Source organism: Peromyscus californicus, unplaced genomic scaffold, assembly GCF_007827085.1.
Source record: "Peromyscus californicus insignis strain IS unplaced genomic scaffold, ASM782708v3 Scaffold_16__1_contigs__length_79575227, whole genome shotgun sequence".
NCBI lineage: Eukaryota > Metazoa > Chordata > Mammalia > Rodentia > Cricetidae > Peromyscus > Peromyscus californicus.
This window is the reverse complement of record NW_026294458.1, coordinates 71,701,225-71,728,659: the sequence shown is the minus strand read 5'-3', so window position 1 is coordinate 71,728,659 and position 27,435 is coordinate 71,701,225. Positions and strand designations below refer to the sequence as shown.

General features: G+C 45.7%; 1 pseudogene; it reads right to left on the bottom strand.

Moving 5' to 3' along the window:
- Positions 1–7,897: 7,897 nt before the first annotated feature.
- Positions 7,898–8,382, bottom strand: LOC128111615 (60S ribosomal protein L23a-like; annotated as a pseudogene).
- Positions 8,383–27,435: the final 19,053 nt, after the last annotated feature.

Sequence of the window (27,435 nt, the reverse complement as noted above, 5' to 3'; positions counted from 1 at the left end):
CTTCAAGGGATAAGAGGCGGTAGCCCTGTAATCCCAGTGTTTGGAAGGCTGAGGCAGGTGGACCATGAGTTCTGAGCTACCTAACAAGTCCCTATCACCTAGAACAGAAAACAGGGCTGGAGGATGGCTCAGTGGTAACAGCCTGTGGTTCACAGTGTTGAACAACAACAAATAACTTGGTTTTAAGTAGACTACAACCTCATGGAATATGAAGCAAGAAGCACACTATCTTCATTTTTTTCTCACTACTTAAAAACCAAATTATTCGGCGAAGAACACATGCTTTTAGAGAAAAGAGGGCCTGGAGATCTCCTAAACTGTGACAGTCTGTAGATGTAACCAACCGTCTTATTAAATAAGAAACACAGAGCCGATTCAGAGAAGAAAGCCAAGAGGTCAGAGCTAAGAGCCTCACCCTTCCTGCTTCAGCGATCCTCTTCAGTCAAGAGAGCTCTCCGAAAAGGGACCTACTTCCTGTGTGTATGTCTTTATATAGTCTAGCTGTTCTGCCTTCTCATTGGTTGTAAACCCAAACATGTGACTGCCTCATCATTGCCTGTATGTACAGCCCTCCAGGTCCTCTATGGTATTGAGATTAAAGGCGTGTGTCTCCAATGCTGGCTGTATCCTTGAACACACAGAGATCTACCTAGCTCTGTCTACCAAGTGCTGGGATTAAAGGTGTGCGCCACCACCGCCACGCTCTTGCTATGGCTCTAATAGCTCTGACCCCCGGGCAACTTTATTTATTAACATACAATTAAAATCACATTTCAGTACAAGTAAAATACCACCACAACAGTTTCCAATTTGGGAGGGGGGTGTCGTTACTGTCGGAGGCCATAATTAGAGTGTTTGAAGTAAAGACCACGCCAGTGTTCCTTGGAAGCCACAATTGGAGGCCCCGTGGAGGCTGCCCATTATCCAACCTACCTTTAAGCATAGCTCTGTGCAGATGCACGGAGGATAATGAAACTGAAGGGAGTAGATTATATAGTTATTTCCTCATTGCTATGACAAAACACTGACAAAGGTGATTTAAAAAGGAAAGGTTCATTTGGCTCACAGTTTCGGGGCCCACTCTCCCTGCCTTCCCAGCCATGAAGACTCAAACTGTACGCCTAAATAAACCTTTCCTTCCTTCAGTTTCTTCTTGTCAGATACTTGGTTACAGCAACAGGAAAAGTCACTAATACATATAATTTAGTACCAGGAGTGGGGTCAGTGGTGCGGTAAGCCTCACTGTGTGCTTTGTGAGCCTTTGGAACTGCTATGTGGGGGGAATGTGGAAGAGTTTGGATCTGTAGGCTAGTGAGGCCCTAGAATGCTGTAAACAGAGCTTAATGAGCCACTGTAGCAGGAGTCTGAAAGACAAGAATGCTGAGAAAGATGAAAACATCGAAGGCCTAGTTCATGAGATTATAGGGGAAGAACAAGGGACCTGTTAGTGACTGTGGTAGAAACCATTTGTGTTTCATTCTGGCTAATAAACTGACTGCATTCTGTCAGTGTCATGAGACCCAGAGCAAGGCTAAATTCAAAAGTAGGGACTAATAGGTTGACAGAAGAGAATTCAAGCCAAGATAGCATATGTGCTGTGGCTTGGTTACTGTTTGGTGATCTCATCAAGGACTGTCTACAAGGAGACATATAAAACAAGTAGACAAAAAGTGTTATGGGGAGTTGACCAGAGATGATCATTTAGACACAGTTTATAGTCAACTGAATGTCTTTATTCCAATTGGCTGGGACTATACCCAGATATTCAGGGACCTATGTACATCCCTGATGTTCAGAGCATGAAGTTTTTGAAGGCAGAAACCATATCCTGACATCTCACTTGGCAGGTTGGTGTTGTTGTTGTTGTTGTTGGTGGTGGTGGTGATGGTGGTGCTAGTGGTGGTGGTGATGGTTTCATGTCAGCAAGCAACTTGACAAAAGCTAAGATAATCAGTTAGCAGGAGGGGAGATTGGCAAGTAGGCAACTTGACAGAAGCTAAGATAAGTTGTCTAGGACATCCTGACCTTGGGTTCTGTGGTAGTTTGATTAGGAATGGCCCCCATAGACTCATGCGTTTGAATGCTTAGCTCACAGGGAGTGGCACTATTAGGAAGTGTGGCCTTGTTGGAGTAAGTGTGTCACTGTGGGGGCGGGCTTTGAGGTCTCATATATTCAAGCTATGACCAATATGGCTTGCAGTCTCCTTGTGCTGCCTGTGGATCAAGATGTAGAACTCTCAGCTCCTTCTCCAGGACCATGTCTGCCTGTGTGCCACCACACTTCCTGCCATGATGATAATGGGCTAAACCTCTAAAACTGTAAGCCAGTCCCAATTAGATGTTGTCCTGCATAAGAGTTGCCCTGGTCATGGTGTCTCTTCACAGCAATAGAAACCCAAACTAAGATAGGTTCCTAGAATGGAGGTGGGTAGTTTTCCATGAGATTCTCCATCAAGAAGATCAGATTCTAGTTAAACCTGAAATGGCCTGGGCAAGAATGCAAGATGGAGAAACCTCTGCGCTGTCTTAAGTGCCACAAAAAGACACAAGAAATATGCCTTTTGGTGCATGAAAAGGTGTGAGTGAGTTGAAAGATTGCAGAAAAGCAGCTGCAGTCATTGAAGAGACCAGCACCACAAAGAGAAACCACGGGCTTTGCACTGGGACAGCAGCAAAAGCCGACGGAGGGAAAGACGCCATCCATTATAGGCTCCAATGTGTAAAAGTGTGCATTCTGAGAACGCCTCTGAGGGGTTCCCTGCTTGAATACAATTGTCTGGGGAAAGTGTTTTCTCAGATCCAGACTCATAGGCACACAGAGGTTGTGGCAGCTGTGGTCCAAGAGGGGAAGGTTACATCCTCATACCGGAAGTGCATCACGGCACTGTCATCTGTGTGGTGCTGGATTTCCCGACACAAAGGGTGAAAGAGTGGGGGTCATGGAGGCTTGCACCAAGGTTTCCAAAGGCTACTGAGACCAAGCAATGTGGAGCAGGGTTGGTTTCCCAGTAAAGAGGCCCTGAAACAGCACTGAATGAGGTTCAAAAGGTGAGGCCTAAGCTGTAATGGATACACTAAGATGTTGGAAATACCAAGACTGTAGGACAGTCACTGAGGAAGGCTGCAGGCATGGGCAGTGGCTGTAGCAGGAGGGAGATTGCATATAATTTAGGCAGAGGAACTGGAGGGGCAGGGCTGCTGCAGACTGTTGGGGCCCAAGTGATTCCATCGTGAGTCCTAGGTGCCAGATATGGAGTTGAAAGATTTGGTATTTTTCTGCTGGTCTCACATTGGTCCAGCCTTCTAGCTCTGCTTCTGTTCTGTTTTGGAGCGGAAGTATTTACTCTGTGACATTGTATATTGGAAGGTATATAGGTAGCTTACTTTTACAAAGGCTCACAGTTAAATTTCCTTAGTCTCAGAAGAAACTTGGAACTTTTCAACAGTGTTGGACTGTTTCAGACCATTAGGACTTTTAAAATTGGATTGAATGCATTTGTGTTAGGAGATGATCATGAGCCTAAGGAGTATATGAACAGAATGTTGTTGCTTGAGTGGGAAATGTCCCCCATAGACTCATAGACCAAGAATACTTGGTCTCTACTCAGCTGTTGTTGAATTGGAAGGTTGTTGAATCTTTTAGAAGTGGTACCTCTGATGACTGGACAAAGCACCAATCAATCCTTGGTCTCTGGACTATACAATCTTCGGTTTCTGATCATCCAGGCTGTGTAGGGTATGGGCTTCCACTCATGATGTGGGCCTCAAGTTAAAGAAGCTTCCTTCAGCAGCCAATGGAAGTGGGTACACAGACCCACAACCAGACATTATATTGAGAGAGAGTCTAAATTGGAGGTCTCCATCGGGTCTCTCCCCTTGGAGCTCGGAGAATCCCACAGAAGAGGGGGAGGAAAGATTGTAGGTGTAAATAGGTGATGGAGGACCCCAGGAGAACATGCCCCACTGAATCAACAAAGCAGGGCTCACAGAGACTGTGGTGGCAGACACGGGGCCTGAGTGGGTCTGCACCAGGTCCCCTGGGGATATGTTGTGGCTGCTAGCTGGTGTTTTTGTGGAATCCTAACAGTGGGAGTGGGTGCGTCTCTGACTCTTTTGCCTGCTCTTGGGACCCTTTTCCTCTGGTTGGGTTTCCTTGCTCAGGCTCGAGATGAGGGCTTCTGTATTATGTCGTATTGTGTCCTGTTTTGTCGTGTTTGGTTGTTGTGTCTCGGAGGCCTATTCTTTTCTGAAGGGAAATGGAGGGGGGTAGATCTAGGGGATGGGGAGGTGCAGGGGAGCTTGGAAGAGTGGAGGGAGGGGAAACAGTGGTCAGAATGTAATATATGAGAGAAGAATCTGTTCTCAAGAAGAAGAAAAAGAAGAGGAGGAGGAAGGAGAAGAAGAAGAAGAAGAAGAAGAAGAAGAAGAAGAAGAAGAAGAAGAAGAAGAAGAAGAAGAAGAAGAAGAAGAAGAAGGTGACACCTCACTGTAGAATATGGGTTATGGGGTGGAACTTTGGAACTTAGAGGTCTTATGGCTTGTCCTCTATTCACACTGTGCTTTCTGGGCTAGAGAGAAATCTTGCTGTTCTTCCAGAGGACCTGGGTTCCATTCCCAGTAGCCATGTAACTCTAGCTCTAGGGTGTCTGACACCCCTCCAGGGCTCTATGGGCACCCCTCAACACACAAATAAATATCAGGTGGTGGCGGCACACTGTGCTTCCTGACTGATGATGTAATGTGACCAGAGGACTCACTCTCCTGCCACAGCCTACCCCACCACAGTGGACTATATCCCTTCAAACCATAATCCAAAATAAATCCTACTTCCTTTAATTTGCTTCATGTTAGGTATTTGGTCACCATGAGAAAAATAAACGACACAGGATACCTGTTATACTGTTGTGCCCTTCTCAGTCACGGGAAAAAACAGAACTGGGCATGAGTGCAGCACAATCTTGAATTCTCAACACTCAGGGGGCTGAGGCAGGAGGATCATGAGCTTCAGACCAACCTGTGCTACACAATCAAACCCTGATTTCAAAGGCTAAAAGAGAGAAGAGATTGAGCAAAGATTGCAAATGTCCCATTTCCTAAAGAAAAGTCCACGAGAACCCCTACCTGGCATTTTCTAGTCAGCCTGCTGGCAGAGTCTTAAGTGAGTAAGAAGGTGGCATTTGGATATTTTGTCATTTCCTCTTTTATCCTCTCAGTATGGAAACAAATTTCTAGTTTCTTAGCTTCCCCTAATGATGTTTTTAAAAATGTCCCTCCTTCAAGTCCCCTCTATGAGTGGGTGTATAAACAAGGAAATCATCGTTGGAGGATGACATCAGAATCTACAGTACGTCTCTGCTTGTGAAGAGTTCACCAGAGGGCCATCCACCACTGCAGGTGTTAATGGAGCAGAGAAATCAAGGATGAGAACATGGAAATTCTCTACAGTACTCACAACCAGCAAGGAGGCTGTGCCTGCTTTCAGTATTTTTAAAAAAGGATCCATGTGCTGTTTGGCTTCCTTTAGAAACCAGTCCTCTTGGAGGGTTTGTTTATAGGTATTGTCATAGAAACTTGAAATGGGAAGATGCCTGAATCAGTATTTCTTATTAGGTAAGTTGTATGATACAGACCAAAGGGAGAAGGTACATGTGTGTCTGCAATCACTCTCTATCAGGGGCCTTAACAAACATTGCCAATGGATCGTGTTCCTCTGCACTCAGGGCATTAGCACAAAGGAGTTCTTGGAATTCTTCCCAATGAATGGCCACTATTGATCAGTCATTAGACTCTATGTTCACAGTACCACACCTGATGTTTCCGTTTGTTCTAGCGGGACTGGCCATACAGCTACAATTTGAGAGAATAATGCTGGTGTTCAGAGCAACAGCTAATGTTTCCTGGGGTCTCACTATATACCAGACCCTCACAGGCATTCTACTCATACCATCTCATTTCTTTTCAGGGTAACTTTACAGATGTATATAAGTGTTCTCACTCTGTTGATAAGGAAATAAAGGCAAAGAGGGGTTAAATAGTCTATGTAAGGTCATGGATTATGACCCAGGTTGCCACCTTCTGAGGTCACAATCATTCTGCTATCCTCACTTTGGACATGGACAAGTGGACTGATGGACAAGCACAAGTCTCAGATCCAGATGTGCACCGAGATCTCCCAGGAATTCACTGCTGATGTTCTTCTTCCCATGTTGCCTCTTTGCTTAGCTTCCTCTTGATTGCCCTCTGTCACCGTATGTCAGCTACCTGCCAGGACCTTCCATGTCCAATGTCCAGATGCCCTTTGATTAGATCAGGTGGTCCTGGGTAAGCTGCTTCATTGCCTCAAGGGTCAGGCTGCTGCTGAGCTCATCTCAAAGACCCAAGCATGGTGGCTGTCCCAGACCCCTGGCTGTCAGAGCCACAGATCCCCTCTTTCTTACACAACCTGTGTTTTCAAAGTAAAGCAGTCAACTCCTCTATATTAGTGAAGGTTTCTCTAGAGAAACATAGTCAATAAGTTATCGTCTATTTATAATCTATCATCTATATCTGAGAAAGGTATTTACTATAAGAGATTGGCTCATACAATGTTGGAGACTGAGAACTTCCAAAGCACGCCATGGTTCATGGATCCAGCAGAAGTGGTGATCCAGAAAATCTGATGAGTAGTTCAAAATCCTGAGGGCTGGAGAGCCAATGGTGTAGGCCTCGGTATGAGTCTGAAGGCAGGAGAATCAGCAGGACTGAAGGCAGATGGATGCTTTATAACTCACCAGTTCTACTCTTGGGCATTTTTCCTGGACAAACTTGCACACATGCCCCAAAACTGTTTATCCCAGTGTTTTCTGATGGAGAAAAACTAGAAACAGTGATATGTCCCTGAGAACAAAGTGCGTGCTTTGTGCCACTGAGTATCAATGATTTCCCACGTCACTGGAGTGAGTTGGCAGTGCACTTGCTGAAATTATTTACATTCTTTTCTGCACTTTGCTGCTAGTCTTACTGACACTGGTTAGTATGAATTTTTTTTCCACAATTAATTTCAGCTCTTTTAACTTTTGCTTTATATATTTTGAACCTATGTTATTAAATTCATCCAAACTTAGTTTTGTTATGCCTTTCTGAATTGACCTATCACCATCCATTGAAAAATGTTTCTCTTTGCCTCTAGCAATGTTTCCTGCTTGGAAATCTACCATGAGAACTATTCCTGTACTCTCTGGTTGAATGTTAGTGTAGTATGTATTTTTCATTCATTTGCTTTCAACTTGCTTATATTTATTGTATTTTGTAACTATAATATATTTTAAAATCTAATCTGATAATCTTTGCTATTTTAAATATTTTTTTATTAAAATATGTTTCACATACCATAAAATTCACTTTAAGATGTAAAATTTAGTCCTTAACTACATCTGCAGAATTTTGCCACTATGAAAACTATCTAAATTTAGATCTTTTCTAGTTTCTTTTCTGATGCTCTGATAAAACACTTTGACCAAAAGTAACTTAGGGGAGAAAAGTATCTATTTAGCTTACACTTCCAGTTCATAGTTCATCCTGAGGGAAGTCAAGGCAGGAACTCAAGAAAGAACTTGAAGCAGAAACCACGGTGGAATGCTTCTTGCTTGCTCATGGGCAGGCTGCTGATTAGCTAGATTCTTTATACATCCCAGGACCATATGCCCAGGGAATAGTGCTGCCCACAGTGGGCTGGGAACTTCTGTATCAGTTATGAGTATAGACAACCTCCCCACAAACGTGCTCACAGGTCCATCTGACCTGGAAATCCCTCAGTTCAGACAACCCCTCTCAGGCGACTCTAGGCTGTCAAGTGGACAGTTAAAACCATGACAAGATCATTTGTATAACTTCTTTTTTTTATGGTGAAAAAGTATATTTAGAATTAGCCAGCTGGACTCAGTTTAGATGATCCCAATTTTGTTGGCAACATCCAGAGCATCATAGTCAGGAGCCAACCGAACATACGCCTTCTTCTCTCCATCAGGCCTTATGAGGGTGTTGACTTTGGCCACATCAATGTCATAGAGTTTCTTCACAGCCTGTTTGATTTGGTGCTTGCTGGCCTTGACGTCCACAATGAGCACAAGTGTGGTGTTGTCTTCTATCTTCTTCATGGCTGACTCAGTGGTCAGGGGAATTTGATGATGGCATAGTGGTCAAGCTTGTTTCTCCTGGGCGTGCTCTTTTGAGGATATTTAGGCTGCCTCCTGAGCCGCAGGGTCTTGGGCCGCCAGAACGTGGGTTACATGCAGATCTTCTTCTTTTTGTGGCTTTCAGCACTGCCTTCTTGGCTTTCAAGGCCTTCGCTTTGGCTTCGGCTTTGGGAGGGGCAGGAGCTTCCTTCTTCGCTTTCGGTGCCATCTTGGTGAAAAGTTGTATAACTTCTTAAAGGAACCTCACACCCTTTAGCACCCACTCTTCCTCCCATCACCTCTAATTAGCACTGATCTGATCCGTTTTTCTCCAGGGTGGATATGCTTATTGTGAGTATCTCATATAAATGGAGACAGGTATTCTGTAGCCTTTTGTGCCTCGGTTCTTTTTTCTTTTGCTCCTGAATGCTTTCAAGGGTCATCATCAGTACTTCATTCTTTTTTGTCACCACGGTCGTATTTCAGAGTGTCATTATTCCACACGTGCACATTTGAGTTGTTTCTGACTTTTGGATAGTATGAAAAATGTGCTAGGAACATTCGAATACAAATTTGTGTGTGTGTGTGTGTGTGTGTGTGTGTGTGTGTGTGTGTGTGTGCATGTCTTTACTTCTTTTAAGGTGTATGTTGGAATGGAATTTGCTGGGTCATTGGGCTAGTCTACATGTGCCATTTTCAAAGTTACCACTCCGTATCATAATTCCATCAACAGTGCATGAGAATTCCAAGTGCCCACATCCTCGCCCACACGTGGCATGCGCTGTCTTGATTCTAGCCATACTTGTGGGTGTGAAGTGCTGTCTGCTGGGGTTTTGATTTGCATTTCCCTAATGACTAATGATATTGAGCATCCTTTCATATGGTGCTCATTCTTATTCTGTGAGTCGTCTTCCCATTTCTCTTGATGGTGTTCTTGAAGGACAGAAGGTTTTAATTTTGGTGAGTATAATTTATTTTTCTTTTGTTATCATCTTGGTGTCAAATCTAGGAAACTACTGTCCAACTCAAGACCCAGTTTTTCTAAGTTTTATAGGTTTATCTTTTATATTGGGAGGATTGTTTGTTTAAATAATCTTGGCTATGATGAGAAGTTGGAGTATAATTTCCTGGTTGTCCTGTGGGTATTGGGTTATCTCAGCAGTGTATTCAAAAGACAATTTCTGCCAGTTGTGGTGGTGCATGCCAGTAGGATTTGCTGAAGGAGGTGGAGGCAGGAAGATCAAGAAAAAAAAAAAAACAACAGAAAAGACAATTTCCCTATTGAGTAATTGTGGGCACTTGTTATGAACAAATTGATCACATATGTGCATTTTTTGAGCTCCCAATTCTGTTTCATTGATATATTGGCTTAGCCTTACATAGTAACATGCTGTTCTGAAATTGGAAATGGGATCCTCTAAATTTGTTCCTTTCTAACATTGTTAACTATTCTGTGTCTTTTACATTTTCATTTTGATGTTAGGATCATATCGTCAATTTCTGTTTTTTTAAAAAAAGGAGAAGTAGAAAGCTAGGTTTTTGATAGACGCCATGTTGAATCTGTAGACCAATTTGGTTTTTAAAAAAATCATGTATATTTAACATTAAAAACCATGATGTTTCAATGTACACAATGAAATGACTGCTGTAGTAGTAAATGAACATGTCCATCATCTCACATAATTACCCTTTGTGTGTATGTGTGAGAGGCCAGGGCACTTAAAAATCTAGCGGTTTAGCAAATTTCCAGCACACAAAACAGTAACTGTAGCCCTCATGCTATGCATCAGGTCCCTAGACTTATCTTACACACCTGTATCTTTGTTCCCTACATTGTAAGTAAATTTGTTGCAACTCTGTGTTTTCGGTCCTGGATTTCAGCACCAAAACATGAGTTTTGCAACTCTGGGGAGAGGTATCCCGACTACTTGGGAGTCAGGTGATGGTTGGAGCTGCAATGGACAGCAGCCCTGGAGGGCGAGGTAGCCGCTTAGGACAGCTGACAGCTGGAGGGTGAGATATCCCGGATACCTCGGATACCTCGAGCCACTGAGGGCAGCTCTGTCCTGGAGGGGAAGTTATGCTGACTACTCAGGAGAGTCAGGCCTGGAACTGCTTCAGCAGGGAAGGGTATTCCAACTGTTTGGGAGAGTCAGGCCTGGAGCTGCCAGGACAGCTCAGCAGGGAAAGGTGTCCGGACTGTTCGGGAGAGTCGGGCTATACCTGGTGTGGTGGGGGATGATCTCCCCGCAGGATATAGTAATCCTGCTCCTCTCCTGGAGAGCTGCTACAGCTGAGCTTTGCTCAGGCCCCACTGGAGGGGGCTTTCCTAGCAGAGCTCTGCTTCTCTGGCCAAAGATATTGCTTCCCTCTGCAAAAGAGGAAACCCCTGCAGAAATGTAGCAATCTTCTCTGGCTCCAGAGCAAAGCGTTACTTTTTCAGCTCTCCCTTGCTCTGTCTACTGAGGGACGTCCCAACAAGGTTTTTCTGTTCCGCTCCTTCTTGCTCCATCCACTATGGGATGTCTCAGCAAGGATCTTCTATTCGCCGGTGAATGAAGATCTTCACACCCAAAACTCTTTTGGGAAAGAGATTTATTTGGGAAGGAGAGGTCCAGGAGAGTAGCTGCCTCTACCAGGGTGGAGAGAACAGCCGGCAACTCACCAGGCAAGGTGGTTTATATAGGATGTCTTTGAGGAAGAGTTAACCAGTGATTGGTTAATTTTTTCTGCCCAGAGATTGGTCAGTTTTGTGGGCTAGGGGCAGAGATGGCCCTGATTTCAGAACCAAACTGTGTTTCTTTCACTGGCCTTTCTTGGCTTTTTGACACTACCTCTAAGGCCAGGGCACATTTCTTTCACTGACTCTGATTCTAGGGACCGAGTGTTACTTTGGTACTAGCTTCAGAGTCAGGGCATGTTTCCTTGGTTCTTGGTTTGGGGGTAAAGTGTTCATTTCTCTGGCTCAGGTCTCAAACCCAGACTGTGTTTCTTTCCCTGATTCTGGGCCCCAGGGCCAGGGTGCTACCTTCCTGCTCTGTGATTGGTTGGTTTCACAAGTCAGTTGGCCAGGGGCAGAGATAGCTCTGATCTGACTGAGCCAAACTGTTTATTTCTGCCCTGATCTGAGCCATCTTTCCCTAGCCTGGGCGCCAGGGTCAGGGTGGGTTTCTTTAGCCAGCCCCTTTTCCCTATATACACCTCTGTTCTTCTTGCCCCGCATCACCCCACATTGTCATTTCTGTCTCTCTCTGTTCAATGGTCTCACTTTTGTTAAGGCCTACCTCTAAGGGAGGCTCTAGTCCTCTCCTTCTGTGTCTGGCTTTGTTCTCTCAGTACAACATCTTTAGGATCATCTATACTTCTGCAAATGGCAAGACCTTCCTTTTAAACTTCGAATAATATTATGTCACATACACATATCACAAGTTCTTTACCAGTCCGTCCGTGGAAGGACATTCACACTATTTCTATATCTTGGCTAGAGTGAAAAATGCCACAGTAGACATTCGAGTGCAGTCCTTGTCTTCCTGTTTGAAGATGGTCTGTGTTGTTTCTGCCACTGTAATGGCCTCTGGGGGATTCTCCACGCTCTGTCTCACTTTAGGGGTGCTGGGATTACAGATATGTGTCATTGCCTATAGCTTTTATATGATTTCCAGGGACCCCAACTCAAGTCACCCTGCTTTATTGCCAAGAGCCTTTACCTGCTGAGCTACCTCCATGAGTCCTACAATGGTCACTTTAAAGCATTTTAATTAGCGCTTTTCACTGTTCATCATTCTAGGGTCTTGAAACATCCTGACTCAGTCTCCCTCACTCCTACCTCCTGCAATACATTTTATTTACATACACAGGAGCCATGCAATGATTATTTTATCAAATGAGTAGACAGTTTTACCATATAGCTATCATTTCTGTTGCCTTTAATTTGTTCATACAAATTTTTCCCCTAAAGAAATCTCTTTAGTGTTGTTCTCATATAAGTATGCTGGCAGACATTAGAAAAATCCCTTCCTCTCTCTCACTTTCAAGTTTTATTTTTTTTCTGGTGTAGATTTCTCTGTTGACATTTTCTGTTAGTGCCATAAAGATGACATATGCCCTAGTCTGCTCAACTGCTATAACAGAATGTCATAAACTGGGTGGCTTCAATGACAGACATTTAATTCTCATCGCTCTGAAGGCTGGGAAACAGGGTCAGGGTATTAGGCAATTTGGTCCCTGGTGAGGGCTCTTTTCTCAGCTTGTAGACAGATTCCTTCTTGGCCCTGTCCTCATGTGTTGGAGAGAGAGATGATTTATCTCTCTATATATATGAGGCCACTTACTCACAAGGGTTCCATTCCCATGGCCTAATGGCTTCTCAAACACCACTGTGTTGGGTTTGGGGGTCAAGCTATGGAGGGGGAGACACACAGTACAGCACCCTGCAGTCTTCTCCAGTACGTTTGTTGAATAATAGTCTCACACATTTACTCTTTGGAAGGTCATATGTTGTTCTCCTGGACACTTGAAAAGATGTTTCTAATTTGTCTTTGGTTTTAGCACTTTTGTCTTGTGTGCCCAAGTGATTGTTCTCTCTTTGTTCTGCTCAGTCTGTAGAGCTTTCTGAACTTGTGGTTTGTGGTTCCTAATTCACCATGAAAGTCCTTGTCCTTCATCACTCCACACGGTGCTCTTCTGACACGCGTGGGAGCCTCCTTCACCGTGCGCTGTGTCTCTCATTTTGCCTTTTGACTTCCTGTGTGTGTCTCACCGTAAGGATGTCTCCTGATGACCCAGCAAGGATGCCTCCTGATGACCCAGCCCTCGGCTCTCCACTGTTCATTTGACCTGTGTTCAATCTGGCATTCAACTCATACTATGCTTTTAATTTTAGTCATTATAATTTTTAATTTTATAATTCCCATCTGTGTTTTTAAAGTTCATTCCAGTTCTCTGGCAAACTTCTCCATGTTATGGTCTAGTTTTTGAATAAATTAGTGAGGTATTTTAAAATCTGTGTCAGATAATTTTTAATCTAGAGGTACCCTGTCAGGTCACTCTCTAGTTGCTTATTGGTTCTGGCTTTTCTTTACTTAATTTTTTTTTGCATAACTGTACACTGAATGATGTTATATGTTATAAATAAGTTATACAGCTCTGCATGATTTACCTGTCCCTGGAGAGGATCTGCTCCACTCAGTTGGACATTGGAAGGAAGGAGTACTCCATCCAACTGGGGCTGAGAAAACTCAAGATGGACTTAGGCTGCCCTATAGGATTGTTCTAGTCCTAGTCTAGACTAGAGCATGTCTAGGGCTCCTTCTCGCTCATGAGTCGGAGCCTTGGGACACCACTGCAAGCTTTTCTCTTTTCTAGTTGTTTTCCTTTGGTTTCCTTCCATCTCCCCTGTGGAGAAGAAAGGGCTCGAGAAGAAAGCTTGGTGCTGGGAGCTGGGGAGCTAACCGCCAGGAAAGTGTTCACCCTGTCAACACGGAGACCTGAGTTTTATTCCTTGAATCACACTTTAAAAGTCACGGACATGACTGCACAAGTTTGCAATCCCAGCACGGGTGAGGCAGAGGCAGGAGGAAGCCTGAGTTTCACTCATCAACCAGCCACTCTCCGTGGTGAGTTCCTGGCTGAGCCAGTAGGAGATCCACGCTCAAAACCAAAACCAAATGAAAACAACAACCAAAACCAAGGTAGATGATGTGTGAGGAATGATACCCAAGGTTACCCTCTAGCTTTCACATGTGGGTACATGCACATGGGTGTCCATACAAAAGCATGCATGCAGAGAGAGTGGGGATCTGGCCCCCCTCAAGACCTGTCTGCTCTGTACCCACACTCCAGTTTTTGTCTCTCACAGCAGTGAGCTTTACGAAGTTCTGTTGGTTTTTCAGCCTCATAGGAAGTCTGAATGCTTGCAGGAGGAGTTATCATGCAGCTCTGGTCTTCTTCCGTGAGCCTTCTTTTTTTGGGGGGGCGGGTTCAGATGACTCAAGTCTTGCCAGCCTTCAAAGCGCCTTCAAAGCCCTGCACATCTTCAAGCTGGTGATTTTTTTTTTTGAAACACATTCTTTTAGTGTTTATTTTTTATGGGAGCACTGACCTGCTAAGAAGTTACTCTGTAATGGCTGCAAGTAAGTTTGCTTGTATTTATTTTTAATGACTTGAATCCTAAAGAAGCTTTAGGTTCACAGCAAAATTGAACAAGAAAGTAGCAAGAATTCCCAGGTGGTCCCTGTCCTGCAGAAAGCACCTCCCACTATCGATCGGCTCTGCCACCCAGGCATATTCTCTACAGACACACGACACACTCTCATCAGCACAGCCAAAACCTAAACCCCAAACACTTGGTGGTGTGCATTTTACTGTTTCCAGCAAGTGATATCTCACTTCTTTAGTTATTCATTTATTTAAAGCTTCTCTTTTTAAAGATTTGATTACTTAATTAATTAATATACACGTGTGCTCACCTGCTTGAGTTTATGTGTACCAAAAAGAAGGAGTTCATAAAGCCAGAAGTTACAAGTGGTTGTGAGATGCTGTGTAGGTGCTGGGAACTGAGTCCAGGTCCCCTGTAACAATAGTAAGAACTCTTAACCACTTAGCTTTCTTTGCAGCCCCTGATCTTATTTTTAATTTTGTGTGTGTTTTTTACATCTCTCTGTGGGCATATACATGTAAATATAGGTGCCTGCATAGGTTAGAAGAGGATGCTGGGTCCCTCGGAACCTGCATTACATGCTACTGGGAGCCGCCTGATGTGGGTGCTGGGAATTGAAGTTGGGTCCTCTGGAAGAGCAATAGATACTTCCAAATCTGAGCTATCTCTCCAGCTCCCCAATCTATTTTTTTTCAAATGAACTTTATTTAAAAACTAAACATAAGGGGTTGGAGAAATGGTTCAGCACTTGAGAGCATGTACTGCTCTTGCAGAGGCCCTGAGTTCAGTTCCAAGTTCTCGCGTAAGGAGACTCACGATGCCCTACAACCACAGCTCAAGGGGACAGGATGCCTTCTTCTGGCCTCTGTGGGCACTGCACTTATGTGCACAAACCCATTTTCAGATAGCGCACGTGCACACACACACACACACACACACACACACACACGCATGCATTCATGTGCACACACAATTTCACAGAATTCCGATGGATATAAAATTTGTAAAAACAGCTCTGAGAGTTGCCCTCTGCATTTCACCCTCCTTCCCTAACACTGACATCGCATCACCGTGGAGCCTGATCTATGTGAACCGAGAGAGTGACAACAGTGGCGCTGTGCTCCCAAGGGACCTGCAGACCGGATGTGCAGTTGTCTGTGCCTCTTTGTTAAAATTCCGTATCTGTTCTAGGATCCAGTACCTGCCTTGTAGGTGGCTGTTGTGTTTCACTTGGCTCTCTCTTTTTTACGTGTGTGTGTGTGGGGGGGGTGGGGTTCGAGACAGGTTTCTCTGTGTAGGCCTGGCTGTACTGGAACTCCTTTTGTAGACAAAGCTGGCCTCAAACTCACAGAGATCTTCCTACCTCTGCCTCCCAAGTGTTGAGATTAAAGGCATGCGCCGCCGCCACCCAGCTTCATTTGGCTCTTTTATAGGACACAGTTTCCTTTACTGAGTGACACTGAGTTTGGGGGAAATACTGACTTGATATTTTATAGACTAAACCTCAATTTGGCTTCATTTGATTTTCTGATGCCCATAATAAGGCTATGGCATTTTTAAAAATAACAAACATCACAGGGATGAATTGTTTTTCCAGTAGAATCATACTGTAGATACCTGTTATCAGCACATATTCCAGCTGGTGGTGTCAGCCTTGACGGCTTAGCCAGGGAAGCTGGATAATGTGTTTCTATCACAAAGTCACCCTCTCTTTAATTCTCTCTTTTCTTCCTGTCGGAAGCAAACCCTGAGGTCCAACCCATGCTTCAGCAAAGGAGTTGATGAAGGTAACTAGTCACACTTTGGGATGCTGATACAGAAAGGACACCCAAAGTCATAACCTTTGCCTGGGTTGACCTGCCCAAGTTAAGGCTCCAGACTTCTTAGAACCAGGGCTAAGAGTTAGTCTCCCAGCATTATGAGCCTTCTTCCTTCTTTAACTGTTTTCAAAAGTGATGAAAAAGAACCAGAAGGGATAATGGAAGATGTGGGATGCTTGCAAGATACAGGAAGACTCACCAGGAGAACTGGGTAATTCGCTTGTAAATGTATCTGTTGCCTCAGGGCTCTATCTAGCCAACAACACAGTGAAGTGGAAATTTGGCAAACATGATCATTAATTATCTAATTTGGCTGTTTATTCCAATCAAGTTAATTGGTTAGCTGCCAGGTTTCCACTAGGCTTTATATTGCTCAGGGATAGTAAAAGGGAAGGGAATTAAGCCATGCATCGGACTCTTTTATGCAGAGCTGATGAAAATCTCTTCAAGGAATTGGTATTTGGCCTTCAAGTTAGTGTAAGATAAAACTTTTCCTGTATTTTCTTTGCAAAATGACAGAAGAGGCTGTGCTGGATTTCCAGGTCCATTAACTCTCTTGGAGTCTGAGATGAAGCCAATTCTTCACTTCCAGATCCTGGATGTTACTGTCCAAGGATTCCACTAGATGCATTTAATAGCAGTATCAAAACTCCTGGAGGAGTGAGGGGGCGGCGCTCATCTCATCTTAGGAGCGTTGTGTCCTTGTGTGGAATCTTAGTGTGTGTGCTTTCCCGTTCCCACGTTTGTTCATTCCTCATGGTGACATGCCAGCTCTGTACTAAGTGTGGCAGAGATAAAGGTAAGTGATGAGGAACTGTGCCCAGAGGCGTCCCATGCCTGCTTGGAGAGTAGGCACTAGAAATTTAGAGTGTTTGCTGTAGATGATTGACATGACGAGAGAGGCCATTGATCTCACGAGAGCTAGCAAAGTGGAGCAGAGGATGTCCGCTTGGATGGGTCGTGGGAGATTTGGTTGGGAGTTAAGTGTTGAAACTGATGGATGCCTGTAAATAAGACCCTTCCGAGTCTGAGAGCCACTGAGAGGTTGGAAGGGAAAGGGGGTCTAGGCATGCAAACAGTGCCTGCAGTGACATACTAAGCAATGAGTCTTTTGGGGTGCCTGCTGCACCTGGAGTCTGAGATGCAGGTGGGAAGGTGGGCCGAGGGTGCAGAGAGCAGACAGAGTCTTCCTGAAGTGTAAGGGAAACCTCAGAGAGTGCTAGAGAAGAGAAACTACTCAGTCATCTTGGAACAGCCACAGCCAAGGCCAGAGAAGTGCAGAACCACCAGGGGCAGCTGCAGTTGGTGCAGACCCCATCTCACAGCCTCAGAGGACTGCCAGACAGCTCCAAAGCAGGCAAGACAGGAATGCCTTCTGTGAAGTGTTACTGAGAGAATAAGAAACAGTGTCTGCTGAGGCCTACAACAGGATTCAGCGTTTGTCATTTTGGCTGCGATGGGGCTGGTGGAACACACTGGAAAGTGGAAGGACTTTTCAGTGAGACAGTCCTGGGTTCTGATCTCGGTTTTGCTTCCATTGACATATTTCTTAAATTTCCAAACTGCTTTTCTTTCGGGGAATCAACCATTCAATAAAAAACAGTGTTAAGTGTAGATGTATCCAACCTTCTTATTAAATAAGAAACACAGAACCAATGCAAAGAAGAAAGCCAAGAGGTCAGAGCTAAGAGCTAAAACCTTACCCTTCCTCCTGCGGTGGTCCTACCTCTCCGAACCAGAGCTACCCCTGTGTTAAAGTCTTTATATAGAGTTCCTGTCCTGCCTTCTCATTGGTTGTAAACCCAACCACATGACCGCCTCCTCACAGCCTGTCTGTATAGACCTCCAGGTTTTCCATGATTGGTATTAAGATTAAAGGCATGTGTATCCAATAATGGCTGTATCCCTGAACACACAGAGACTTACCCAGCTCTGCCTACCAAGTGCTGGAATTACAAGCGTACGCTACCACTGCCCTGCTTTCCTATGGCTTGCTAATAGCTCTGACCCCCGGGCAACTTTATTTATTAACATACAAATAACATTTTAATACAAATAAAATATCACCATAGTTAAGGGCTGGAGAGATGGCTCAGCGGTTAAGAGTACTGGCTCCTCTTCCAGAGGTCCTGAGTTCAATTCCCAGCACCCACATGGCAGCTCACAACTGTCTATAACTTCAGTTCCAGGGGAGATCTGACACCTTCACACCAATGTACATAAAATAAAGTTAAATAAATTATGTTATATATAAACAGTGTTAAAACATCTATATGCACCGGGTGGTGGCGCACACCTTTAATCCCAGCACTTGGGAGGCAGAGACAGGCAGATCTCTGTGAGTCTGAGGCCAGCCTGGTCTACAGAGTGAGATCCAGGACAGACACTAAAACTACAGGGAGAAACCCTGTCTCAAAATACCAACAAAACAAAACTAAACTAAACAAAAACATCTGTCTGCAGTCCTGTGTCCATGGAGCAATCTAGAACACTGCACTCTATCCACCTGGCATCTATGCACATCTCTCTTTTAAGAACTATTTCTTCCAAATAGGGATATAATGCTTTCACCTAACACGATGCCCAACTACTTTGTATAACAATAACACCATTCCTCTCCTCAAAGAAAACACACGCTTTCTCTCCTTTTGGGTGAGAACCACTTGTCCTGTAATTGAGCCTCTCCTGGGAAAAGCTAATGATGGCAGCAGTCCTCACTTCTTCAGCTGGCGATGTGGTAATGGCTGGTACTCATCACTTACATCCTCCGTGACCCAGCTCACACTGTGTCCTTAGCAGACATGGCACATGCTCCTGCAGTCCCCTTTCCTGTAAGCTCATTGGAATGAGCTAAACACAAAGCATCTGGTCGAGCAGGACCACTGCCACCTCCTAGAAGCAAACATGTCTAGACAAGTGTGATGTTTAGTTTTAACTGTCGACTTACACAATCTAGAGTCTCCTGGGAATAGAGTGACAAGGACGGACTGCCCAGCAGGTAGGGATTATCTTGATTGTGTTAACAGAGATGGGAAGACACACTTATTGCAGGAAGCACCTCTGCCCAAGTTCGGGTCCTGGACTTGTTAGTGTGGAGGAGAGGCTGAGCACAAGTCATATGTGTGCACTCAATCTCTCACACTCTTGACCACAGGTGTGATCAGCTGGTTCAAAGTCCCTGCCTTGACTTTCCCACAGTTATGGACTGTAACCTGGATCTGTAAGCCAAACAAAGCCTTTCTCTCTATACGTTGCTTTTGTTTGAGTGTTTTGTCTCAGCAACAGGAAAGGAAACTTGGACACACACAAGACCCCAGGATCATGGGAACAAGATGCAGACACTTCCTCTTCTCCTCAAACCACTGAAAGAGAAGGTACCCTTCACACTGAGCTAAAGAAGTCTCACTTCCTGGAGGTCCGTGGATGCTGCTACCCAGGTGGTACACAGCAGGGCCTTCAAAGGTTACCCCATCATTGCCTGAGGCCAGCTACTTCAGGATAGTTCAGAGACTAAGGTGTTCCATGAACATGAGCACATTTTTATATTTCATACGCTAAAAATGAGCCCCTGTGTCAGGAGCGAGAGTGGTTGAAATACCAAGGCACTAAATAAGGCACTCTGTAGGTCTAGATATGATGGCTTTAGCAGAAGCTGGCGACCAAAGGATAGCAACATGCCAGGCACTCACTGCTAATCTCTGTGGCTGGCTGGTTGGGTACTTGGCAGAGACAGTGTGGACAGTCAGTGTGTAAGTGAAATCTCTCATTGCCGGTCCAGGCACCATCTCCAGCCCCGTTGAGAGGATGAGGGATAAAAGGCTGGTCAACACTGCAGAATGTGTTGTCTTGACTACTAGGAGCCTCCCAGATATGTTCGCTCTCTTCTGAGCATTTCTGTGCCAAATCAATAACTTTATACTCCATGCGTGTTCAGAGAGGTTATCAATATATGTCTTCTAGATATTCTCATGACCATCTGGTCACATCATTGCCCATTGCCTAGACAATAGGATAGATCCATATCTCAGTCCATTTCTAAGTTTCTTCAGACTGTAAATTATGTCTCACAAAATCTGGGGAAGTTTCAGCCATTACTTCCTAAATTTTTTTTCTTTCAATCTTTCTTAGTTTTTCTTCTAAGACTCCAGTGGCGTGTATGTGAAATCTTCTTTCAACTAGTTCTTAAGTCTCTGTTAACTATTCTATTCACCCCACTGCTTCTTTCTTTCTTTTAGCAGAGCAAACTTAGATTTTTTTAAGGAAAAACTCTTGAGAATAGGAGAAGTTTCAAGGGAGGGCTATCCAGTCTGTTCCTTAGATTGACTCCTATGGCTCTGTCTTCTGACTCATTGACCTAAATTATTTCCACTCTGATCTCAAACACAGCTAGTAAATTCTTAATTTAAGAAATCATGCATTTTACTTCTAGATTTCTATTTGGGTCTTTTTATAGTTTCTGTTTCTCTGCTGGGTTTTCTGTTTTTATTCATTGCATACATATTTTCCCTTAATCTAATGAACGTAGTTCGGGACCTGCTTTAGAAAGTGCTTCTGCTATTTGAACCTCTGCATTTTCTCCATTGATTCTCGTGGGACTGGGTGATGTTCCATTGGCTCTTCATATATTAAATATGTTTTTATATATTTGCTTTTTAGACAATAGGTCAGAGGCGCTAAAGTTCATGGTGTGAAACCCTGGATTCTCTCAAAGGTGTTCATTTATTTCATCATTGGTTGATCTCAAACTACAGATTCTTGAATACTTATAAACCTTATTTTTTTCTATCTGAGTATAACTCTTTTAGGTGCTTGGTAATAACAGGTTTAAGTGTGGGCCTTTGCCTGGTGAGTAATCGGGTCTTGTTAACTAGTGTACGCTTTACATGTAGTCCACATGACAGACATGGTACAATGCTGAGTGTGGGAGGGAGTTAATGAGCCATTTTGTTAGCTTTTCGGTGCTGCAAAAAGATACCTGCCATTACAGCATAAGGGAGGACTTACCCCAGCACACATTTTCAGAGGGATCCGTCCGTAGTCCGAGCAGTCTTTGGCTGTACTGCTCATGGGCCTGTGATGAGGCAGAACATGATGGAAAAAGTATGTCATAGAGGGTACTTACCTCATGCTGGTTGGAGAATAGGTAGATAGAGGTAAAGATGGATAGATGGATGGATGGATAGATAGATAGATAGATAGATAGATAGATAGATAGACAGACAGACAGATAGATGAGCTTCAAAGACCTGTTCCAGTGACCTACTCCACCACATAAAGTTTCAAACATCTTTCAAAATACTGCCGCTAGCTGGAGACCACGCCTTTAATATTTGAATACTGGGGTGTGGAATAGGAGCAACTTCCTGTCCAAATGATAACTATGTAATTTAGGAAACAACCAAACTAGAACACTTCTATTATTAAGACCCAGGAATCAGGAGGGAAAAGATGGGAGTCATGTGCACATGCCAGCTTCCATCCTCCTGTGTTGGGGTAAGTTTCACTTGTTGCCACTATCAGGGTTCTGAGCCTCAGCCACGTTTCACTCTGATGTAATATTTCCTATAAAGTGTACAATTCAGGAAAGTTTCACTATAAAGAGTAAATGAAATAGCACCAGTGATTATCTGTTACTTTAGTGACATTTTCATACTCTGGAGTTAATTCAAGAGAGAGATTCATATACATCTCAAGCCCATGCACAAGCTGGTTTAGACATTCATTCATTCCTCATTCATTCATTCAGTATACATTTGTGAACCCACAGTCCAGGTTACAAGTATAATCATTAATCATGGTAGTGCCTGCCCTCAGGGAGTGAGAGGCTAGGCATTTGCCCCTTGCTGTTATTTACCACCTTAGCAAATGTTCATTGAACAAGGGTGTGTGTGTGTGTGTGTGTGTGTGTGTGTGTGTGTGTGTCAACTGAGAAATTTGAACTTTTCAGGGACTCAGGGATCCAATAATGAGAAAATGCACAAATCTTTGTTCTTAAGGAGTTCAGGGTTTCCCTGAACAGCAGTACAAACCAGGGAACATTTTTATACATTGCAGTCATTAAATCCCATCTATTCTTGCTTCCTCCTGCATCTCTCTCCTCCTACCCATCTACACTTCCTTCCCCCGAGTCTCTCTCCTCCCCATCTACACTTCCTTCCCCGAGTCTCCCTCCTTCCCATCTACACTTCCTTCCCCGAGTCTCCCTCCTCCCCATCTACACTTCCTTCCCCGAGTCTCCCTCCTCCCCATCTACCCTTCCTTCCCCCGAGTCTCCCTCCTCCCCATCTACCCTTCCTTCCCCCAGGGTCTCTCTCCTCAACATCGACACTTCCTTCCCCTGAGTCTCTCTCCTCCCATCCACACTTCCTTCCCCCTGAGTCTCTCTCCTCCCATCCACACTTCCTTCCCCCTGAGTCTCTCTCCTCCCCATCGACACTTCCTTCCCCCTGAGTCTCCCTCCTCCCATCTACACTTCCTTCCCCCTGAGTCTCCCTCCTCCCATCTACACTTCCTTCTCCCGAGTCTCCCTCCTCCCCATCTACACTTCCTTCCCCCTGAGTCTCCCTCCTCCCCATCTACACTTCCTTCCCCCTGAGTCTCCCTCCTCCCATCTACACTTCCTTCCCCCTGAGTCTCCCTCCTCCCATCTACACTTCCTTCCCCCTGAGTCTCTCTCCTCCCATCTATACTTCCTTCCCCTGAGTCTCCCTCCTCCCCATCCACACTTCCTTCCCCCTGAGTCTCCCTCCTCCCATCTACACTTCCTTCCCCTGAGTCTCTCTCCTCCCCATCGACACTTCCTTCCCCCGAGTCTCCCTCCTCCCATCCACACTTCCTTCCCCCTGAGTCTCTCTCCTCCCATCTACACTTCCTTCCCCCTGAGTCTCCCTCCTCCCATCTACACTTCCTTCCCCCGAGTCTCCCTCCTCCCATCTACACTTCCTTCCCCCTGAGTCTCCCTCCTCCCATCCACACTTCCTTCCCCTGAGTCTCTCTCCTCCCCATCGACACTTCCTTCCCCCGAGTCTCCCTCCTCCCATCCACACTTCCTTCCCCCTGAGTCTCCCTCCTCCCCATCGACACTTCCTTCCCCCTGAGTCTCTCTCCTCCCATCTACACTTCCTTCCCCCCGAGTCTCCCTCCTCCCCATCCACACTTCCTTCCCCCCGAGTCTCCCTCCTCCCCATCTACACTTCCTTCCCCCTGAGTCTCCCTCCTCCCATCTACACTTCCTTCCCCCCGAGTCTCCCTCCTCCCATCTACACTTCCTTCCCCTGAGTCTCCCTCCTCCCATCTACACTTCCTTCCCCTGAGTCTCCCTCCTCCCCATCCACACTTCCTTCCCCCTGAGTCTCCCTCCTCCCATCTACACTTCCTTCCCCCCAGTCTCCCTCCTCCCATCTACACTTCCTTCCCCTGAGTCTCCCTCCTCCCATCTACACTTCCTTCCCCTGAGTCTCCCTCCTCCCCATCCACACTTCCTTCCCCCTGAGTCTCCCTCCTCCCATCTACACTTCCTTCCCCCCGAGTCTCCCTCCTCCCATCTACACTTCCTTCCCCCTGAGTCTCTCTCCTCCCATCTACACTTCCTTCCCCTGAGTCTCTCTCCTCCCATCTACACTTCCTTCCCCCTGAGTCTCCCTCCTCCCATCCACACTTCCTTTCCCCTGAGTCTCCCTCCTCCCATCTACACTTCCTTCCCCTGAGTCTCCCTCCTCCCATCTACCCTTCCTTCCCCTGAGTCTCCCTCCTCCCCATCTACCCTTCCTTCCCCTGAGTCTCCCTCCTCCCCATCTACACTTCCTTCCCCCTGAGTCTCCCTCCTCCCATCTACCCTTCCTTCCCCCCGAGTCTCCCTCCTCCCATCTACACTTCCTTCCCCCTGAGTCTCTCTCCTCCCATCTACACTTCCTTCCCCCTGAGTCTCCCTCCTCCCCATCTACACTTCCTTCCCCCTGAGTCTCCCTCCTCCCATCTACCCTTCCTTCCCCCTGAGTCTCCCTCCTCCCATCTACACTTCCTTCCCCTGAGTCTCCCTCCTCCCATCTACACTTCCTTCCCCCTGAGTCTCCCTCCTCCCATCTACACTTCCTTCCCCCTGAGTCTCCCTCCTCCCATCTACACTTCCTTCCCCCTGAGTCTCCCTCCTCCCATCTACACTTCCTTCCCCCTGAGTCTCTCTCCTCCCATCTACACTTCCTTCTCCCTGAGTCTCCCTCCTCCCATCCACACTTCCTTCCCCCTGAGTCTCTCTCCTCCCATCTACACTTCCTTCCCCCTGAGTCTCTCTCCTCCCATCTACACTTCCTTCCCCCAGGGTCTCTCTCTTTCCCTTCTTTTTCATCCTCCTCTCTCTCTCTTCTTCTTGGTCTACACAACACGGGCTGCTAATCTATGTTTCTCTTGAGTCTCAGTCTTCACAAACTTAGATCAGGTTAATGTAAAAGGAAAGACTGTCACAAATTGGATATGTTACTTAAAAGTTCCAAATGCACATTAAAATAAATGCATAATTACTGCAATGCAAAATGACTAAATGAAAATATCAAGTATTATATGTCCCACACTCTGACAAGCACTGCTTTAATTGTGTTAAATGTTGTCAGAGAGACATTTATAAAGTGCAAAAAAAAAATAGAGTGGGAATATAAAAGGAGTTACTAATCCTGCCTTGTTTATAATGAAGGCTCTTAAGAAATGTCCCTTTGATAAGAATGACAGTATCCCCCTGACCACTGTAGGAGACAGAAAAATACCCTCTCACCCCAAGATATCTGCAAGCGAAAGATGATATCATGTTACATGATAAAGCTGCGTAGAGGTCAGAGGTCGAAGCTGATGGACCTTTCAAACACAGAGTGCCAAACGGTGGGAGGGCTTCATGCAGCCACTGTGTCTTTAAGAGGGAGGAGGAAGGCAGGAGGGAGAGGAGCCAAGTGTGGTGTCTCACACCTGTCATTCCAGTAGGAGAACTGCCCAGGTGTGAGGCCAGGCTGGACCACATAGTGAGTTCTAGGCCAGCTTGGGTTAGAGTGGGACCCTGTTTCAAACAGAACAGCACAGAGCAGCACAGAGCGGACACAGGCATGCCGTGGACTCCAACACTGTCCCCGACTTCACAGGCAGAGGGGGGGGCTGTGAGCCCAGGAAAGCTCGTGGCCCTGCGGAGGTGAAACAGGTGAGGTGGTCATGAAGCCCTGCTGACATCTTGATTTTGGCCCAGTTAGATCTTGTTGGACTATAGAACTGTACGATAATAAACTTGTAGGGAGTAGCTCAAGGGTAGACCACTTGCCTAAGACTCCAAATGCTGCAGAAACAACAAGTTAATGAATTGGTGCTGTGTTAAGCCTCTGAGTCTGTGAGAGCTTGTCACAGCTGCCTTGGGAAGCTAAGACACCTTTCCAGGGCCAGATGTAGCCGGGGCACCAGCTGAGAATCCAGCAAATCAGATGAGGGGGTGGACCTCCGCTCTTCTCTACGTGGACCTGATGTTTACTGTAGGAGAGAAAAAGAGGGGTCTTTCTCTCGTGGCGTCATCCCAGATTCACAAGAAAGTACAGAAAATTCATTTAACCAAAGTCTTATGACTCGTGGAGGCCTCCAGAAATGAAGACCTGGGCACTCAAGCTAAGCATGAAAAACAGGCAGCTGTGTAGACATCTAACTGGACGAAATGGGAATAGGGCACAATGACAATAAACAAGGGAAAGTGGGGCCTTCAAGGCCTGTTTGTTGAGTCTGGTGGGACCCTTTGTGTAGCATTCGTTGCCTCTGGGTGTACAACAAGGCACCCCTCACTGAGGGTCTTGTGACTTCCTTCCTAGGGAGGTTGGCCAGAGAGTTTCTTCATGGCCAGCATGCACATTGCCAGACAGAATGATCTTGCTGGCTTCCTCAGTTTCCAAAGCAGCACACTTTGGGGCAGTGAGTTCTGAGCCCATCAAACTTGGCATGGAATTTTCCAAGTGTGTTCTCAGTGGGCGCACACTTGGCTCTGTGCGAGCCAGCCTGCACAGAGGTCCAGATGTGGATTTGAAAGGAGGCTCTTAAGTCGAGGCAGAGGCATGAATGTCTGTGGAGTGTTTAGAGAAATATGTTCTCATCTGGCAGGGGACATGCACTTAGGGAGGTTGACTCTTTCAGTCTGAGGCGGTGACAGAGAGCAGACCAGGAAGGGCCTGTGTGGCCTGCCAAGAAGCTAGGTTTTGTGTTGTGAGGCCACAGGGAGACAGGCTTTCCTGTTTTTCTGTGTGGCATGAAAGACGATCTGCTTTGCTTCCCCACTGGCCGGTTTATTCAACACCCACTGGAATCTTGGGTTTCTGGAAGCCTGAGATCCTAGCCTCTTTTTGCAGGCTTGACCTTACTGCACTTAGGCTCTTGGGTGGGGGGGGGGTCAAGTGCTGCCTATTAGAAATGGGCAGACCATGACAGTTGGGTGACCTGGATACTCCCTGAGCTGCCTCCCTGCAGGAGCTGACAACTGTCAAGGTCTCCATGCCAAAGCCTGTATCCCAGGTGTTTGCAGTAGGGCTGCAGAGCTGCACGGAGGAGGTGGAGGCATTGCAGGGCTTAGCTCTGGAGTCCTTGCTTCCTCTGGTTCCTTGTGCAGTCCACAGACAGCTTATTTTCCTTCCTGCAAGTCACGGCGTGGAAGAAAGGGACAGTAATGAGTTCCAGATGCTTTTATTTTTCTCCGTCTATAATTGGAAACAAAAATATAGCATGGCTTTTAAATTGAAAGTGCCAGAGAGAGGTGATGCTTTTAGCTCTGGGGTTTTAACCATGATTTAGAGCCCAGCATGAGGCTGTGGCCCGTCATCACTGCAGCTAGCTGGCTCATGCTGCTCCCTGCAGACCAGCTCAAGGCTTTATCTCGGAGCCCGGGTAAGCTTCAGTGGTGAGTCCTATTTTAAGAAACTCTAATACATGAACTGAAATGCACAAAGCAGACGGATTTGGGCGGGCTGAACAGCCACATATTCAAAGGATGATTGTTTTGCAGAAGGCCTCAGTGCAGGACTCCCTGGGCGCTTCTATGTTTCCTAGCACATCGTTAATCTCCGAGGAAGGGGACGAGGAAGTGTTCCAAGCAGGGAAACTCCAAAAGAAGATGAATTAAGAACCCAGAGACAGGCTCATGCAAGATAAGACCTTAGGAAAAGTCCTTGAATTGCCATGGGTCCATTGGTTCCCACTCAGCTTTGCAGGAGCCCCCAAAGGTCCTGATGCCCAGACCTGACTTAGAGCCCCATTTGGCATTGTACCAGCCTCCTGGTGAGTTACTTGCAGAGATCAGGCT